Consider the following 18,163-nt stretch of genomic DNA (forward strand, 5'->3'; position numbering starts at 1 on the left):
TGCTCTTACAGTCACCTTTACAGGACTTTACCACGCCTAGAGAGAGTAGCAGCAACAGTGCTGAACTTTCTCCATTTGTAGAGCGTCTGTCTTACCGTGGACACATGAACATAAAGACTTTTAGAGATACTTTTGTAAAACCCTTTCCAGCTTCATGCAAGTCAACAATTCTTAAACGTAGGTCTTCTGAGAGCTTGATCTTTTGTGTGAGGCATGATTCAGATCAAGCAAAGCTTCTTAAGAACAGCTCAAAACTCGAAACTGGTGTGTTGATGTTTTTTATAGGGCAGGGCAGCTTTTACCAACACATCCAATCACATCTCATCACATCCTGCCTCCAATTAGCGCATTAGCTCTTAGAAAAGTCATTAGCCTTGAGGTTCACATACTTTTTCCCACCTCACTGTGAATATATTAACATGTTGTGTTCAATAAAATCATGCAAACATATAATTGTATTTTTGTGTGGTTTTAGTTTAAGCTAAAACTGTGTTTGTCTATTGTTGGGATTTAGATGAAGATCCAAACACATTTTATGACCAATGTATGCTGAAATCCAAGTATAATCCCATAATCCCAAAGGGTTCACATACTTTTTTTTTTTTTGCATCTGTATACTCGATTATATATAGTATAATATGATGCATAATGTAAATAACTAGGGCGTTATGGGAAGTATTACAGTAGAAGTAGAGCGTACAGTGTACCTTCTATAGCATCTGCTTTATTTTTTGTATGTTTATTTATTTGTTTGTTTTTTCTTTTTTTTTTTAAACATTCTGCCCTCGGTAACTTTAATTTCTGCTCCAGTAAATCCTGTAAAAACTCTGAGGGTCATTTCCGTGTTTTATTTGAGTCATTTCCTGAGAGAGGATCTCTCCAGCTCAAACTAAAAATAAGGTGCTCGGTATTTTACGACCGGCGCCCTTGGGCCTTCAGCAATTAGCTCAGTGTCAAACCTTATCAGCGGCACAAAACTGAGGATATTCTACATTCAGCCTGATTCACCGGAGCTAAAGGGTCTCTGAGATCTGAGGAAATAATGCTAACACTTTAATTGGACGGTACTAAATTGTAGATACTAAACATTTAACTTGCATGTCTTTTAAATACAATAAAACTCTGAATAAAACTAAACTTAGGATTTCAGTAATTCAGTTTAAAATGTGAATTTCATATATTATATAGATGTATTAAACACACAGAGTGATCTATTTTATGTGTTTATTTCTTTTATTGCTGATTATTAAGAAGCTTACAGCCAATAAAAAAACCCAAAAATCAGTGTCTCAGAAAATTTTAGAATTAGAATAAGACCAATTGGTACTTTTGGCAGTGTGGGCAGAGTGCCAAGTCCTGCTGGAAAATGAAATCCACATCTCCATAAAGCTGTCCATAAACTACACGACTTTGGAAAGACTTTAAAAAAAGATTTTAAACACTCTAAAGTCTGACAATGTTTACTCCCAGACTAAGAAGTGGAGTTTACATACAACACATTTACATATTAAATTACAAATAATGTGATTTTATATCACAGACTCACAACTTTTGTCCCCATAAACAGTTTATTTTTCTGCTACACTGTTAATTCTGGATCATTTTTAATAGAATACATTTTGTGTTTAACTGCCTATAAGCTTCTTTTTCACCCCTTTTTAGCTACAACCTTTATTAAACTCAAAAACTAACGCTTCACAATAAGACAAAGCAGTGTGACTCTTGTGAGTTTGTCCCGATTTTATCAGAAATTCGTCTGCTACAGTGAAATCGCTTGAAAACTATTAGGTGTAAGGTCGTCATAAAAGTTGTTTTCAGCAGAGGGAAGCTGTAAGATATGAAGTGCTGTAAGATTTTGTGGGAAAACAAAACTGCACTGACTTTAGACTTGATAATAAAACACAGTGGATCAACACCAGCAGATGACAGACATGACTCTCCAAACCATCACTGATCATCAGTACATTTTACATTTCATTTAAAGGAAATCAAGGGAGCAGAGTCTGGAGGAACTAGTGTGGTCTAGTGTGAAGTTTTCACAATTATTGATGGTTTTATGGCGATGCGGATTTCATTTTCCAGCAGGAAAACTGCCAAAATTGGACTTATATAAAATTTAATTTTTTTGTGATACAGATTTCTAGGTTTTCATTGGCTGTAAGCTTCATAATCATCAACAATAAAATAAATAAACACTTAAAATAGATCACTCTGTGTTTAATACATCTATACAATATATGAGTTTCACATTTTCAACTAAATTACTGAAATAAAGTAACTTTTCAATGATATTCTATTTTTTTGAGATGCACTAATATATGATTGTCTATTGAATGAAACCCTACACATAACCAGATGTAGGGTTTAGATTAAGGTTTAGGTTTTAAGGTTAGGCTAAGGGTTCGTGTTTATGTAAGATTAGGTATTATAGATAGAGATATAGATATTTTAGATATAGATTTTTTTCTTTGAATTGCAACTATACCATTCATTCATGTTTTCAGCTTTAGCCACACCCCCTCTAAAATGTATAAACCCCGTGCTGTACAGTAGGTGCCCTTTTTCTTTTGTTGAGTTGAATGTAATGTTAATTAACATTACAACACTGAAGAAGCATAGACCTATTTCTTGATAAAAATCTTTATTAAGTGAAGATCTCTGAAAGATTAAAACACCAACAATGAGAACAATGATCCACAGGCCTAAACATCGGTAAATTAGGCTACAAGAACGATGCTTTGTTAACTGTGAAACAAAAGGAACTTGTGGCCACGCCTTAATGGGTACTATTTAATTAGCTTGTTCTCCTGCCTTAACAATCTAATTCCTACGCCTTAATAATATTGTTCATATGCATTAGGATCTGGTTCCTATGTCTTAATTATCTCATTCCCATGCCATAGGATCTTATTCTCACACCTTAATCATTCATGTACATGCATTATTATTTTTTTTTACATGATTTCACTTTAGGGGCTCCATAGTTTTCAGTAAATCGATCATTATTTGTACTTCTTCATGTCCTGTTCAGAACTTTTCTTTGGAGAACATTTGAAGTTCTTCTGGTGCATCGCCTCCCTCTAGTGATAGAAATGAGTAATTTCCTGATCAGGATCCTCTTCAGGACCAAAACATCAAAAGCTTGTATCAATAATCAATTCAGTTCAAAAGTTAAGTTCTACATTTCTTTATTTAATGTATTTTCCGCATTGTAAATTAATATTAAAAAGATGAAAATGATTAAAAAGAACACGTATAGAATTATTGTATGTAGTAAACAATAAACAAAAAGTGCTATTCTTCCACATTAATCCCCTAATCTAACACTGATAAACTGAGATTATAATTTGGATGAGCTGAAGCTTCACTGCGTCACACCTGGTGCTGAAGGTGCTTCCTTTCATCCTGCACCTGTGTACCTCTACAGTGATCTCCCAGCTCCACTGGACTCCATTACCCAGAATGCACGACACACTGACATCACTCAATCACTTACTCATATATGACTGATCATGTGAAACCCCTCAGACCAAAATCACCTGAGTATTGATTTCACCTGTTCACCTCACTGCTTTCTGTTTTTAACCTTGTCTGTTTTTGACTGCGATTCTTATCTCATTCCTGCGTTGTTCTGACACAGCCGACTATTGTTCAGTACCTCCAGGAACTCCTTCCTTCAAAATGCTGAGAAAACTATTCCAGGTGACTCTCCCTCATGAAGATTAAAAAATTAGAATTAGAAATGTGCTACTTCAGCATGTGTTCCTGTATAGCTTTAATACAGCTTTCAATATAACATTTACAATGTAATAAAAATCATAATGTCATTTTATTATCGAAAGTACTGTAAATCCTGCCAAAAATAAAAATGAAATGAAAAAAAAAACACTAAAATTAAAAATACAAATACCGTTTTGCACTTTCTTTTTCCAAACGTGTGGAAAAATATATATTAAAAATTAAAAACTAAATTAAATCACTTAAATTATTTTTTTTTACCTGAGCATGGGTCATATGTGACAAAAATAAAATAAAAATTAAAAAGGCTTTTCGCCATTCAATTTTCATTACCAGTCACGTATTTCACAGCCAAATCTAAAATTAAAAAGTTTTATTAGTTGTGAAAAGAAAAATAAAAGCCTCACTTTGACCTTTCCTGTCACGTCTGGCGCTGTTAGCTCCTCTGTCCCTTCCACACCCAGCTCTAACGGAGGTTCTCAGGTCAACAACTACACTACCCAGAATGCACCACCCGCTGACATCACGCACTCACCTGGTCACGTGACACCTCACCTGCTTCCTCCAGGAAGTCCCGAATACTGATTACTGGCACTATAAAGGTGCACGCCACACAAACACCCACGCCGCGTATTGTAGGTTCTCCTCATTACAAAGCATTCTATATCTCTTGTCTCAGTTTATCTTGTGTATGACCTTGCCTTTGTTTTCTCGACGCCGATTATTGCCTTTGCCTCTGATATTGGATTGCTTGTGTATTACCTGGACTGTGTTTTCACTACTGCCTCTTGGATTACCTCTGATATTGGATCTCTCGTGTATGAACTCTGGACTGTGTCTCGTTTATGGTATGGTTTTGTCTACATTGCTCTGGTTTCTGGTGATCACCCATTTTCTGTATCAACCACGTCTTACATCTGTTTATTTTTATAATAAACTTATTGTTTTATCAGTATCTGCACGTGTCTGCAATTCTGTGCTCACCATGACATTTCCTTTTCTTAATAAACTGCATAATAAATGTAAAAACAAAAATGCAATGGTAAATGTTTTATTTATTTGTCTTATTTTTATTTTACAATTAGCTTTTTCATTTTAGATTTCCCTGTGAAATATTTGCATGGATATACAAATGAAAAGGCAAAATGCCTTTTTTAATTTTATTTTTTGTCACATATGACCAGATTCAAATTTAAATTGCAAATGAGGTGGTTTAATTCTATTTTTAATTTTATCCTAATATTATTGCACATGTTACAACAGTATTTTCATTTTAGTGTTTTCATTATAGTTTTATTTTTGGCTCTATTTTTATTTATTTATTTTTAACTCCGATAGTGGGTTTTATATAAGGGTTTGGTGGGCTATTTGTACATACAGTTGTGGTCAAAAGTTTACATACACTTGTAAAAAAACATAATGTTATGGCTGTCTTGAGTTTTCAATAAGTTCTACAACTCTTATTTTTCTGTGATAGAGTGATCGGAACACATACATGTTTGTCACAAAAAACAGTCATAAAATTTGGTTCTTTCATAAATTTATTATGGGTCTGCTGAAAATGTCACCAAATCTGCTGGGTCAAAAATATACATACAGCAACATTAGTATTTGGTTACATGTCCCTTGGCCATTTTCACGGCAACTAGGCGCTTTTGGTAGCCATCCACAAGCTCCTGGCAAGCTTCAGGTCGAATGTTTGACCACTCTTCTTGACAGAATTGGTGCAGTTCAGCTAAATGTGATGGTTTTCTTGCATGAACCCGTTTCTTTAGCACTGTCCACATGTTCTCAATGGGGTTTAAGTCAGGACTTTGGGAAGGCCATTCTAAAACCTTAATTCTAGCCTGGTTTAGCCATTCCTTTACCACTTTTGATGTGTGTTTTGGGTCATTGTCTTGTTGGACAATGACCCAAAGACCCAAGACCCAACCTTCGGGCTGATGGTTTTAAGTTTTCCTGCAGAATTTGGAGGTAATCCTCCTTCTTCATTATCCCATTTACTTTCTGCAAAGAACCAGTTCCACTGGCAGCAAAACATCCCCAGAGCATAATACTACCACCACCATGCTTGACAGTAGGCATGGTGTTCCTGGGATTAAAGGCCTCACCTTTTCTCCTCCAAACATATTGCTGGGTGTTGTGGCCAAACAGCTCAATTTTTGTTTCGTCTGACCAGAGAACTTTCCTCCAGAAGGTTTTATCTTTGTCCATGTGATCAGCAGCAAACTTCAGCCGAGTCTTAAGGTGCCTTTTCTGGAGCAAGGGCTTCTTTCTTGCACGGCAGCCTCTCAGTCCATGGCGATGTAAAACACGCTTGACTGTGGAGACTGACACCTGTGTTCCATCAGCTTCCAAATCCTTGCAGACCTGCTTCTTGGTGATTCTTGGTTGACTCTTGACCATCCTGACCAATCTCCTCTCGGCAGCATGTGATAGCTTGCGTTTTCTTCCTGATCGTGGCAGTGACACAACTGTTCCATGCACTTTATACTTGCGTATAATTGTCTGCACAGTTGCTCTTGGGACCTGTAGCTGCTTTGAAATGGCTCCAAGTGACTTCCCTGACTTGTTCAAGTCAATAATTCGCTTTTTCAGATCCACACTGAGTTCCTTTGACTTTCCCATTGTAGCTTTTGTAGCTGAGTCTAATCACTGGGTCAAATGAGCCCTATTTAAATGGGCTCATGAGAAGTCAACAGCTGTAGTCAATCAGAATCACTTACAAGAAGTGAAGAGGCCATGACATGAAGCTAATTTGATTGACACAACTCGCTACATCACCAAAATTGACAAATTTTGTTGCTGTATGTATATTTTTGACCCAGCAGATTTGGTGACATTTTCAGCAGACCCATAATAAATTTATGAAAGAACCAAATTTTATGACTGTTTTTTGTGACAAACATGTATGTGTTCCGATCACTCTATCACAGAAAAATAAGAGTTGTAGAACTTATTGAAAACTCAAGACAGCCATAACATTGTTTTTTTTACAAGTGTATGTAAACTTTTGACCACAACTGTATAGTGTAGTATAAAGCTCTGTAAAATAAAAAAAAGAGATCACTTAAAAATGATGAGTTTCTTTGATTTTATCAAATTAAAAACCTCAAGAGGAAGATGGATGATCAGAAGCCATCAAACCACCAAACTGAACTGCTTGAATTTTTACACCAGGAGTAAAGCAGCATAAAGTTATCCAAAAGCAGTGTGTAAGACTGGTGGAGGAGGAGAACATGATGCCAAGATGCATAAAAAAAAACTGTGATTAAAAACCAGACCAGGGTTTTTTCCACCAAATATTATAAGATAATTTTTCTTTGTATTATTTGAGGTCTGAAAGCTCTGCATCTTTTTTTTTTTTATTTCAGCCATTTCTCATTTCCTTCAAATAAATGCTGTAAATGACTAAAATATTTTTAATTCTTTTTCCAGAGCTGTATACGTGTAACTTCATTCATTTATATATTTGGTTATGATGATACAACGCTGACGAATCAAGTTTCACAGTTTGTGTTACTCCGTATTTGAGTAAGATACTTTCAGTCTTTAAATTACTTTCATATGTATTGTTTAATTTCACTTTTACTTCAGTTTTACAGTTAAATTAGCCATATTTTACTCAAATACAGGATTACACTTCTCTACAAAAAGACGATAAGGAGAAGGTTTGGAGATGATGAGACAAGGATGACACCAGGATGACACGGGGATGAGACAGGTGACAGTACATGAGGGCGGATTGTGAACGTACACAAACACCTGCTCTACAGGCCTCAGGATGAGGGGGGATGATGCCCTTAATGTGACCCTGAGAGAAGTGTAAACAGAATTATTATCACATATACAGTAGCAAGGAAAATAGTATGTTAACTCTTTAAAATTCTGTGGTTTTCTGCATTAAATTGATCATAAAATGTCATTTGATTTTCATCCAAATCAAGAGAATTGACAAACACAGTATACCTAAAATAAATGACAAAAAAAAAACATAGCAATTTAGATTTTGCAGACTTCTATTGAAAAATCATTAAAACTCAAAGTGATAGTAGAAGTAGAAGTAAGTAAACCTTCGAAATCAATAGATGGATGAACCCCTAGCTAAAACCTCTTGAAGTGGATCAGACCCTTTTTCAACGTTTCAGGAGGAACTTTAGCCCTTTCTTTCTGCAGAACTGCTTTAGGTCATTGTCCTGTTGCATGACCCAACCTCCACAGAGTTTAATCTGACACACAGACACTCAGAGGTGGAAAGTAAAGAATTACATTTACTCACGTTGAGTAGATTTTAAGAGAAATTTGTAATTTTTTAAAAGTAGTTTTTAAAATAGGTAATTTTACTTTTACTTTAGTACATTTTGAAACAAGTAATTTACTTCGTTATATTGGAAAACTCCCCGTTACTGGGTAAAAAACAAATTGCTGGTGAAAAAACTATTGCCCTCGTGCAATATAAAATGTGCCCGGTCGGACAGAGCTTGATTTCATGTTTTTAATAATATTTTCTTAAGTTTTTATTAGAAACATTAAACAATCTTCTTAAATTATTAAAAAAGTGTAAATAGCAGTTAAAGCATAGCAATGTGAAAAACTGATGTGTAAAACTATAAAAATACAGTTTATAGTCACATATATGACCATAACCTTTTATCAGTAAAGAAAAAAAAGATCATAGAAACCTATAACACTTGTTCTTGTTCTTCTTTTATGGGGTGGTCTAAACAAATACTGCCTGAAAGATCCAAATTATTAAAAACAATTTAATTTATGATTTGTTTTGCTTTTTTAAATAATTAAAAGTAACTATGTAACTTTTACTCAAAGTACATTTTAAATTGAGTACTTTTTTACTTTTACTCGAGTAGATTTTTAGATGGGTACTTTTACTTTTACTTTAAGTAAAGGTACTTTTACTTAATTACAATTTTTCAGTATTTTGCACCTCTGCAGACACTTTCACATTATCATGTATATCAGGGGTGTCCAAACATTTTCCTGTTGGATTCCAGAAGGAGAAATATATGTGCAGTCACGGACCACAGACTCTGTAATAAAATAAATCATGAAATATACTACTTATAATAATACATTTTCTTGATTACTATCATTTACACATTATTTGACTTGAGTTATTATCTTTATTTATCTTTAACAGAAAAAGTTTTTCGTTGTATAAACTAAGATTTTTCAAATTAATGTTTTGTTTCATGTCTCTTAATTTTATACTCCTTCATTACGGTAACTGATTCCTGACAAATTAAACATATTAAACACGTTTCCCTCTGAACTCAGTAAAAAATATATATATATTTTCCCAACATGCCTAAAATGTTTTGCATTCGCTATCTATTTTCGTTTTTTTTTTTTTTTTTGGAGTTGCCATGTTCTCCCAAAAGCACAGAAACATTAATTTAGAATAATAAAGGAAGGAAAGGAGATTAAGAGCATTTTAAATTGGGTTTATGTGAAAGCAACACCTAGCGTTCAAACTTTCAATCTCACATTATAAAAAAAAAACCTTCTTAATAGCGGGCTAACTTTTATTTTATTTCTAAAATACCTCGCAGGCCATTCCAAAAAAGGACACCCCTGATGTAGAGTATGATGATGCACTTAGAAACTCATCTTCCCCTTAGTGATTGTAAGCTCAACTCATGATGCTCCCTCCACCATGCTTTACAGTTTCGATTATGTTGTTTGATGTTTCAGGAGGAACTTTAGCCAATTCTTCCTGCTTTACCATGTGTATATCTCTCTTCAAGTCCAATCCGTAGCATCTGAAATCTGGTATCTAATTTGGCCATTCCGAAAGGTTGTAGACTGCTCTGATGTGTTTGGGTCATTGTCCTGTTGCATGACCCAACTTCCACAGAGATTAATCTGATGTACAGACACTCTTGCATTATAATGTAGATTATGTTAATATACCTGGAAATTCATCTACTCTTAATGATTCTCCCTCCACCATGCTTTACGGTTTGGATTATGTTTTTTTATGTGGATCAAACCCATTTCTATTGGTCACTTCATTATAAAATACTTTGACTCTGACTTAAAGTTTAAGACTTGCCTGTACTGACTTCAGACTTAACTTGGGATTTGAGTGTAGAGACTTTGAACATTAGTGCCAAGACTTGGGATTTGACCTATCACTTGAGTGCCAGGACTTGATACTTGACTCAGGACTTGAGTGTCAAGACTTGGCTCTTGACTTGGGAATTGGGTGCCAGTACTTGAGACTTGAGTGTCAAGTCTTGGGACTTGACTCTGGATTTGAGTGCCAGTACTTGGGACTTGAGTGTCAGGACTTGGGGCTTGACTCAGCTTGACTGTTAAGACTTAGGACTTGACTTAGGACTTGAGTGCCAGGACTTGCGACTTGAGTGCCAGGACTTGAGATTTCACTAAAGATTTGAGTGCAAGGACTCGGGACTTGAGTGTCAAGACTTGGGACTTAACTCAGCTTGAGTGTTAAGACTTAGGACTTGACTTAGGACTTGAGTGCCAGGACTTGCGACTTGAGTGCCGGGACTTGAGATTTCACTAAAGATTTGAGTGCAAGGACTCGGGACTTGAGTGTCAAGACTTGGGACTTGAGTGCCAGGACTTGGGACTTGAGTGTCAAGACTTGGGACTTGAGTGTCAACACTTGAACTTAAAGGCCAGGACTTGGAACTTGACTTGTGATTTGAGTGCCAGAACTTGAGACTTGACTCAGGACTTGAGTTTCAAGACTTGGGATTTGACTCAGGATTTGAGTGCCAGGACTTGGAACTTGACTCTGGGATTTAAGTGTCAAGACTTAAGAATTGACTCTAGACTTGAGGGCCAGAACTTGGGACTTGAATTGGGATTTAAGTGTCCAGACTTGGGACCAAAGAAGAACTTGAGTACCAGGACTCAGGACTTGAATGCCAGCGCTTGGGACTTGACTCAGGATTTGAATCTTAAGACTTGACTTGGGACTTGAGTGCCAGAACTTGGGACCTGAGTGTCAAGACTCGGGATTTGACTTGGGATTTGAGTGCCAAGACTTAGAAAATTGATTTGGAACTGAAGTGCCAGGACTCTGGACTTGAGTGTCAAGACTTGTGACTTGATTCAGGATTTGATTGAAGACTTGATTTCGGATTTGATTGCCAGGACTTGAGTGTCAAGACTTGGGACTTGATTGAAGATTTAATTTGGGATTTGAGTGTTAAGATTTGAAACCTACTTGTTACCTGCAACTTAGTGACACACTTCACCTCTGTGCATTAATATCACTGCAAGACATAGCGCGGTCTATAAGGATTAACTGCTAACATAAATACATAAATTTACATGTTATAGAATCCACCACTTAAATAATCTTAAATAAGAATCCACATTAATTTATACCTAAAATTACACTATAAAGAGTAAAGGAGTCTCTGCTGAGACTACAGTTCACCACAGTCCTCAATTTATCATTTCTGCCAGTAGAATCGTTGTTTTGTGGCTGAAAGAGAACACACAATCCATTATCCTGCAACCGCTATGAAAAAAACATGCAAAACACCATATGCAAATTACTTCAAATCCTAGATACATTTATTTTAGAGGTCCAGACAGTCGGAGACACCATGTCAGCCGGGTCCCCATACTGCCTGTTTATCTTACGTCAATATAATACAAACACAAACACACACACACAAACACACACACACTATACAGACAAAACTATTTGGTCACCTGTTCTTTCATTTTTATTTTCTTTAAAATGAGTTTACTAAATACATTTAGTAAAACATGGTACTTAGTTGTCAAGACTTAAGACTAAAGCAGGACTTGAGTGTCAAGACCTGGGACTTGACTCAGGACTCGGGACTTAAGTACCAGGATTTGAGTCTCAAGACTTGAGACTTGACTAGGGACTTGAGTGCCAGGACTTGGGACTAAAGCAATACTTGAGTTTCAAGACCTGGGACTTGACTTGGGACTTGACTTAGGACTTAATTTGCCAATAAATTTAAGACCACCATTATTATTTGAAACTGCCTTAACTCTCTTGGTGGACGTTAGACCTCTTGTGCTCCTCAACTTTCCTCTTGAGGATGCCCCAAAGGTGCTCAAATGCCCAGTCTATCACCTTTACCTGACCTGTCCTGGAGGTGTGGTAATGCTAGAACATGATGCTACCACCACCATGCTTGCTATGTACTGTTTATAGTATATAGTATAAATTAATAAATAATAAAAGCAATAAATTCTTATCTTGTCTTAGCCTAAATACTGTTCTCATACACAGATTTAGTTACATACTTCATTGATATTAAATACTAAAATGGTTTAACCATTGGTGACTCTGACTTAAAGTTTAAGAATTAAGATTAAATTGAGACTTGCCTGTTCTGACTTCACACTTAACTTGGGATTTTAATGGCGAGATTGGGACTTGACTCGGGATTTGAGTGCCAGAACCTGGTACTTAGTTGTCAAGACTTAAGACTAAAGCAGGACTTAAGTGTCAAAACCTGGGACTTGACTCAGGACTTGACTCGGGATATGAGTGCCAGGACTTGGAACTTGGAGTTGTAGAGACTTGGGACTTGACTGCCAGGACTCGGGACTTAAGTACCAGACTCAGGATTTGTGTCTCAATACTTGAGACTTGACTAGGGACTTGAGTGCCAGGACTTGGGACTAAAGCAATACTTGAGTTTCAAGGCCTGGGACTTGACTTGGGACTTGAGTGCCAGGATTTGAGTGTCAAGACCTGGCACTTGACTTAGGACTTGAGTGCCAGGACATGGAATTTGACTTAGTACTTGAGTGCCATGACTTGGGACTTGACTTGGGATTTGAGTGCCAGGACATGGAATTTGACTTGGGATTGGAGTGTAAAGAGTTGGGACTTGACTTAGGACTTGAGTGTCAAGACCTGGGACTTGACTTGGGATTTGAGTGCCAGGACATGGAATTTGACTTGGGATTGGAGTGTAAAGAGTTGGGACTTGACTTAGGACTTGAGTGTCAAGACCTGGGACTTGACTTGGGATTTGAGTGCCAGGACATGGAATTTGACTTAGTACTTGAGTGCCAGGACTTGGAACTTGACTTGGGATTTGAGTGCCAGGACTTGGGACTTGACATAGCACTTGAGTGCCAGGACTTGACTTGGGATTTGAGTGCCAGGACATGGAATTTGACTTGAGATTTGAGTGCCAGGACATGGAATTTGACTAAGTACTTGAGTGCCAGGACTTGGAACTTGACTTGGGATTTGAGTGCCAGGACTTGGGACTTGACATAGCACTTGAGTGCCAGGACTTGACTTGGGATTTGAGTGCCAGGACATGGAATTTGACTTGGGATTGGAGTGTCAACACTTGGGACTTGACTTAGGACTTGAGTGCCAGGACATGGAATTTGACTTGGGATTTGAGTGCCAGGACATGGAATTTGACTTGGGATTTGAGTGCCAGGACTTGGGACTTGAGTGTCAAGACTCCTGGGATTGGAGTGTAAAGAGTTAGGACTTGACTTAGGACTTGAGTGTCAACACTTGGGACTTGACTTAGGACTTGAGTGCCAGGACATGGAATTTGACTTGAGATTTGAGTGCCAGGACATGGAATTTGACTTAGTACTTGAGTGCCAGGACTTGGAACTTGACTTGGGATTTGAGTTCCAGGACATGGAATTTGACTTGGGATTGGAGTGTCAACACTTGGGACTTGACTTAGGACTTGAGTGTCAAGACTTGCGACTTGACTTAGGACTTGAGTGCCAGGACATGGAATTTGACTTGGGATTTGAGTTCCAGGACTTGGGACTTGAGTGTCAAGACTTGGGACTTAACTTAGGATATGAGTGTCAAGACTTGCGACTTGACTTAGGACTTGAGTGCCAGGACTTGGAACTTGAGTGTCAGATCTTGGAACTTGACTTGGCATTTGAGTGCCAGGACTTGGGACTTAGGTGCCAGATCTTGGGACTTCTCAGGATTTGGGCATGTAGCATGTAGCTATTCGTTAAAACCTGTGCCTGCACTGCCCCCTACCATTTTTGTGGGTACTGCACAATCAATTAATTCGATTGATTGGCTACATTGATTGCTGCACTGTATTTATATATTTATTTATTTACATTTTCAATGGTTAAATATGTTTTTGATATGCCAGATATTCTTTTATATTGGGTTTCACAGTTGCAAAAGTTTGTGAACCCCAGGCCAGTTTCTAAAAAGGCATCCAGTAACTTTCCAGTGTGTTGTTTGTGTAAATTGTGCACTGCTAACAGAAGATAAAAGTAAAATATAGATTTTAACCCCCTCAGGCTGGTAAAATTCCACCACAGTACTCAACCCAGTAAAAAAACTCAGAGTCAGAAGACGAGGCTTGAGGCGTCTGATTGCACACAGGCACACCATGACCACTCCTTCCTGTGTTGTGCAATCAGATGGGAAGTGAATTGCATGCTGAAGTTACTGTAAGGTTACAGAGAAAAAGAGGACCTGAAATCTATACCGGCACGTAACCAGGCAACAGGTCAGACTCAGCTCTGTGAAGTCTGGGCCAAAATTCCCCGGATACGGTCAACAATAAACAAACACAAACAACCCAAAAAATATATTACATTTACACTGTAACTGTAACATTTCCACACTTATAATGTTCATTAAACATGAACAGTGTTCAGAAATAGTTTAAACTAGCATAAAAATAGTGCTTCTACTGTTAAAATCTGGAAACATATTAATCTAAAAGGCTCCAAGGGCTGAAACACTGGCCCCGCCTACCTCCGCTTCTGCTGGTGATGTTTTCAATCGATTGACTGAATCACTAATCTTAAATAAATAAATCATTAATAAAAAAAACGGTAATTGAAACTATCAGAAAATTTCTACTAACGAAAAGTTGCTAAACAATTGACAGGTAATATGAAAAACATAAAATTAAGAGTTAAGGCACTTTGTTTCTTAGTTCTATTGATTTATATTTGGTTCTTTTCATACATTTTCTAGTTGTTTTGATATATTTCTTAGTTTTATTTATTTATTTCTTTGTTCTATTGATTTGTTTCTTAGATCTATTGATTTTGTTTATTTCTTCTATTGATTTGTTTCTAGGGTTTGTTTTATTTATTTTTTCATTCTATTGATTTGTTTCTTTACTCTATTGATTTATTTCCTTGTTTTATTCACTTATTTGTACGTTCTTTTGATTTGTTTATTCATTCTATTGATTTGTTTTTGTTCTATTAATTTATTGCCTTGTTCTATTGGTTTGTATCTTTTCTATTAATTTGTTTCTTCATTCTATTGATTTATTTCTTTGTTCCATTGATTTATTTTATTGTTCTATTGTTTTGTTTCTTTATTTTAATGATTTGTTTTTTCGTTCTATTGATCTATTTTTAGTTCTATTGATTTATTTCTCTGTTCTTTTCATTTATTTATTTGTTCTATTTATTTGTTTCTTTATTGTAATGATTTTTCCTTCGTGCTATTAATTCGTTTTTTGTTCTATTAATTTGTTTCTTTGTTCTATTAATTTGTTTCTTTGTTCTATTCATTTATTTCTTTGTTATCTTGATTTACAGTATTTCTTTGTTCTTTGATTTATTTCTTTATTCTATTGATTTGTTTATTTTCTATTAATTTGGTTCTTCTTCTATTGATTTGTTTCCTTCATTCTAATAATTTATTTCTTTGCTCCATTGATTTATTTATTTCTTCTTTTCATTTATTTCCTCTTTCTATTGATGTTTCTTTGCTCAATTCATTTATTTTTTCATTCTACTGATTTTTTCTTTGTTCATTCTATTCATTTATTTCTTTGTTTTATATATTTATTTATTGTTCTGTTCATTTATTTCTTTTTTATACTAATATATTTGTCATTATTAAATAATTTCCTTGTTCTATTGTTTTTTTTATTCTGATTTATTCCTCTGTTCTATTGCTTTATTTCTATATTCTATTGATTTATTTCTATATTTTACTGATATATTTTTTGTTCTATTGATTTTATGTATTTTGCTTTAAGCTGATGAACTCAGCACATCATTATTTTAATGTCTGTGAGGAAACAGAACGGCTCTCAGAGAGAGAAAATAAAAGCCACATTTAGAGAGAATTGAGATGCGGAGCGTCATTCAGAGGGATGCCAGTTAATGCGTTATCCCTCCCACTTCTGAGCCCCAGTCCGGCTGAGCGTCCCACCTGTGTGTGACCGCACACACACACACACACACACACACACACACTCTCTCAGACAGGCCGCAGGTTCCCACAGCGTTCACGTGCGCGGCTACACCAGGCTTTCCTATCAGTTTGTGGAACAAGGCGGCCTTTCAGCGCAGCATCCAGCTGCACATGCCCCACTCACACTGCTGCACTGTTAGAGAAAAGAGACGGAGAGAGAGGAGGAAAAGAGGAAAGGTGGAGAGAGAGAGAGAGAGAGCAAGGGATGGCCCGGGAGCGACGGCGGTATCCGAGCGTGCAGAGACAGGCCGCTGTTACTCAATCCGACGGGTTCGGCGGTAAAACGTCGCTCGAGGCTCAGCAACACAGAACAGCTTAAAGCTACCAAAATAAAACCTCCACAAACTTCCCCTTTAACCCAAATACTGCACTCATCAAATCAGCCCAGACATGTAGCAATGAAGCTAGGAAGCTAATGTGTTCAGAGTGTGGTTAAATTTTAGTTTTTCCTGCATAAACACGTAAATGAATAGTGAAGTGATTTATCAGATTATGAAGGAACATATAAAGAATCATGTTGTAACTTAAAAAAAAAAGTATTAAACAAACCAAAATAATATATGGGGTGCTGGTAACTCTAAAAAACGTATCCTGTGAAACACGTTTCTTTGTTCCATAACTTTTTTCTCTGTTCTGTTAACTTGTTTCTTAGTTTTATTCATTTGTTCCTTTGTTCTGTTCATTAATTTCTTTTTTCTATTGATTTAGTTTTTTGTTCTATTCATTTAATTCTTTGTTCTATTCATTTAAATCTTAGTTCTATTGATTTGTTTCTTTCTTCTATTAATTTGTTTCTTCCTTCTATTGATTCATTTCTTTGTTCTGTTGATTTGTTTCTTCGATCTATTGATTTATTATCTTTGTTCTAAGGATACATTTCTTTATTTTATTGATTCATTTCTTTATTTTATTGATGTGTTTGTTCTTTCTATTGATTTGTTTCTTCGATCTATTAATTTGTTTCTTTGTTCTATTGATTTGTATTTTTGTTCTATTGTTTTTTTGTTATATTCATTTGTTTCTTTGCTTTATGAATTTGTTTCTCTTATTCATTTATTTATTTACTTATTTATTTATTATATTGATTTTTGTCTTTACTTAGTTGAGTAATTCTTGCTTCTCATAATATGGATTAGAACATTATATGAAAAACAGCCGGTCCGTGTGTTTATTTAGGTTAGCACTAATGCTACAAAGCTAATGTGTATGGAGTGTGTTAAATTTTTGTTTTCCCTACATAGTAAATGAATAGTGAAGTGACCTATCAGTCTATAAAGGAACACATAAGGAATCATGTAGTAACTTGAAAACAGTGTTAAACAAACTAAAATACTCTGAGGCTGGTAACTCCGATGAACTTATCCTGTGTAACAGAGGACCAGATGAGTGCCAGTTTCATCATCATGCACTTGATGATGCTTTCAAAGTTCTTGAAATTCTTCTTTTCAGATTGAGTTCAGCACAGCTGTTAACTGAAAGCCTGAATTCCAGGTGACTCTACCTCATAAACCTGACTGAGAAAATTCAGTATATTTTTCTTTATCATTGGATGATTTTAGTCTTATTCTACAATGCAGAACTTTTATATACATTTAAGGTGTCCTAAACTTTGACCGGAATATACTGGGATGTCTCAGTCATGTGAAAATAGTGAGCAGTGTTTAACATCAGTGCACCCACGGGATGCTGTCCAAACACTTTGATTGGTCACTCTGATTGGTTTATTTTTTATGTTACGCCCAAAATTAACCACAACCATGATTATTTAAAAGAATTAGTATGTGCCTTTCACTTTGCGTTTTATACTTTTCCCGCCGTTGCGATAGCAAAGACACACTGACACGCCCTTAAACAAGCTGCACCCTCAACTACAGATCACTAACATAGATCACTAAAACTTTTGCAGGAAAACTTAAAACCATCTGTCCTCCAACTGAAGCTCAACAGAGGATGGATGATGCAACAGAACAACGACCCAAAACATCGAAGTAAATCAACAACCGAACGACTTCAACAGAAGAAAATAAATAAATACTCCTTCTGGAGAGTCCTGACCTCCTGAACCCAACTGAGATGCTGCAGCATCATGACCTCAAGAGAGAGATTCACACCAGATATCCCATAATATTATAGCTGAACTGAAACAGTTTAGTGAAGAGGAATGATCCAGAATTCCTCCTGACCGTTCTGCAG

Source organism: Astyanax mexicanus, chromosome 9, assembly GCF_023375975.1.
Source record: "Astyanax mexicanus isolate ESR-SI-001 chromosome 9, AstMex3_surface, whole genome shotgun sequence".
Taxonomy (NCBI): Eukaryota; Metazoa; Chordata; class Actinopteri; order Characiformes; family Acestrorhamphidae; genus Astyanax; species Astyanax mexicanus.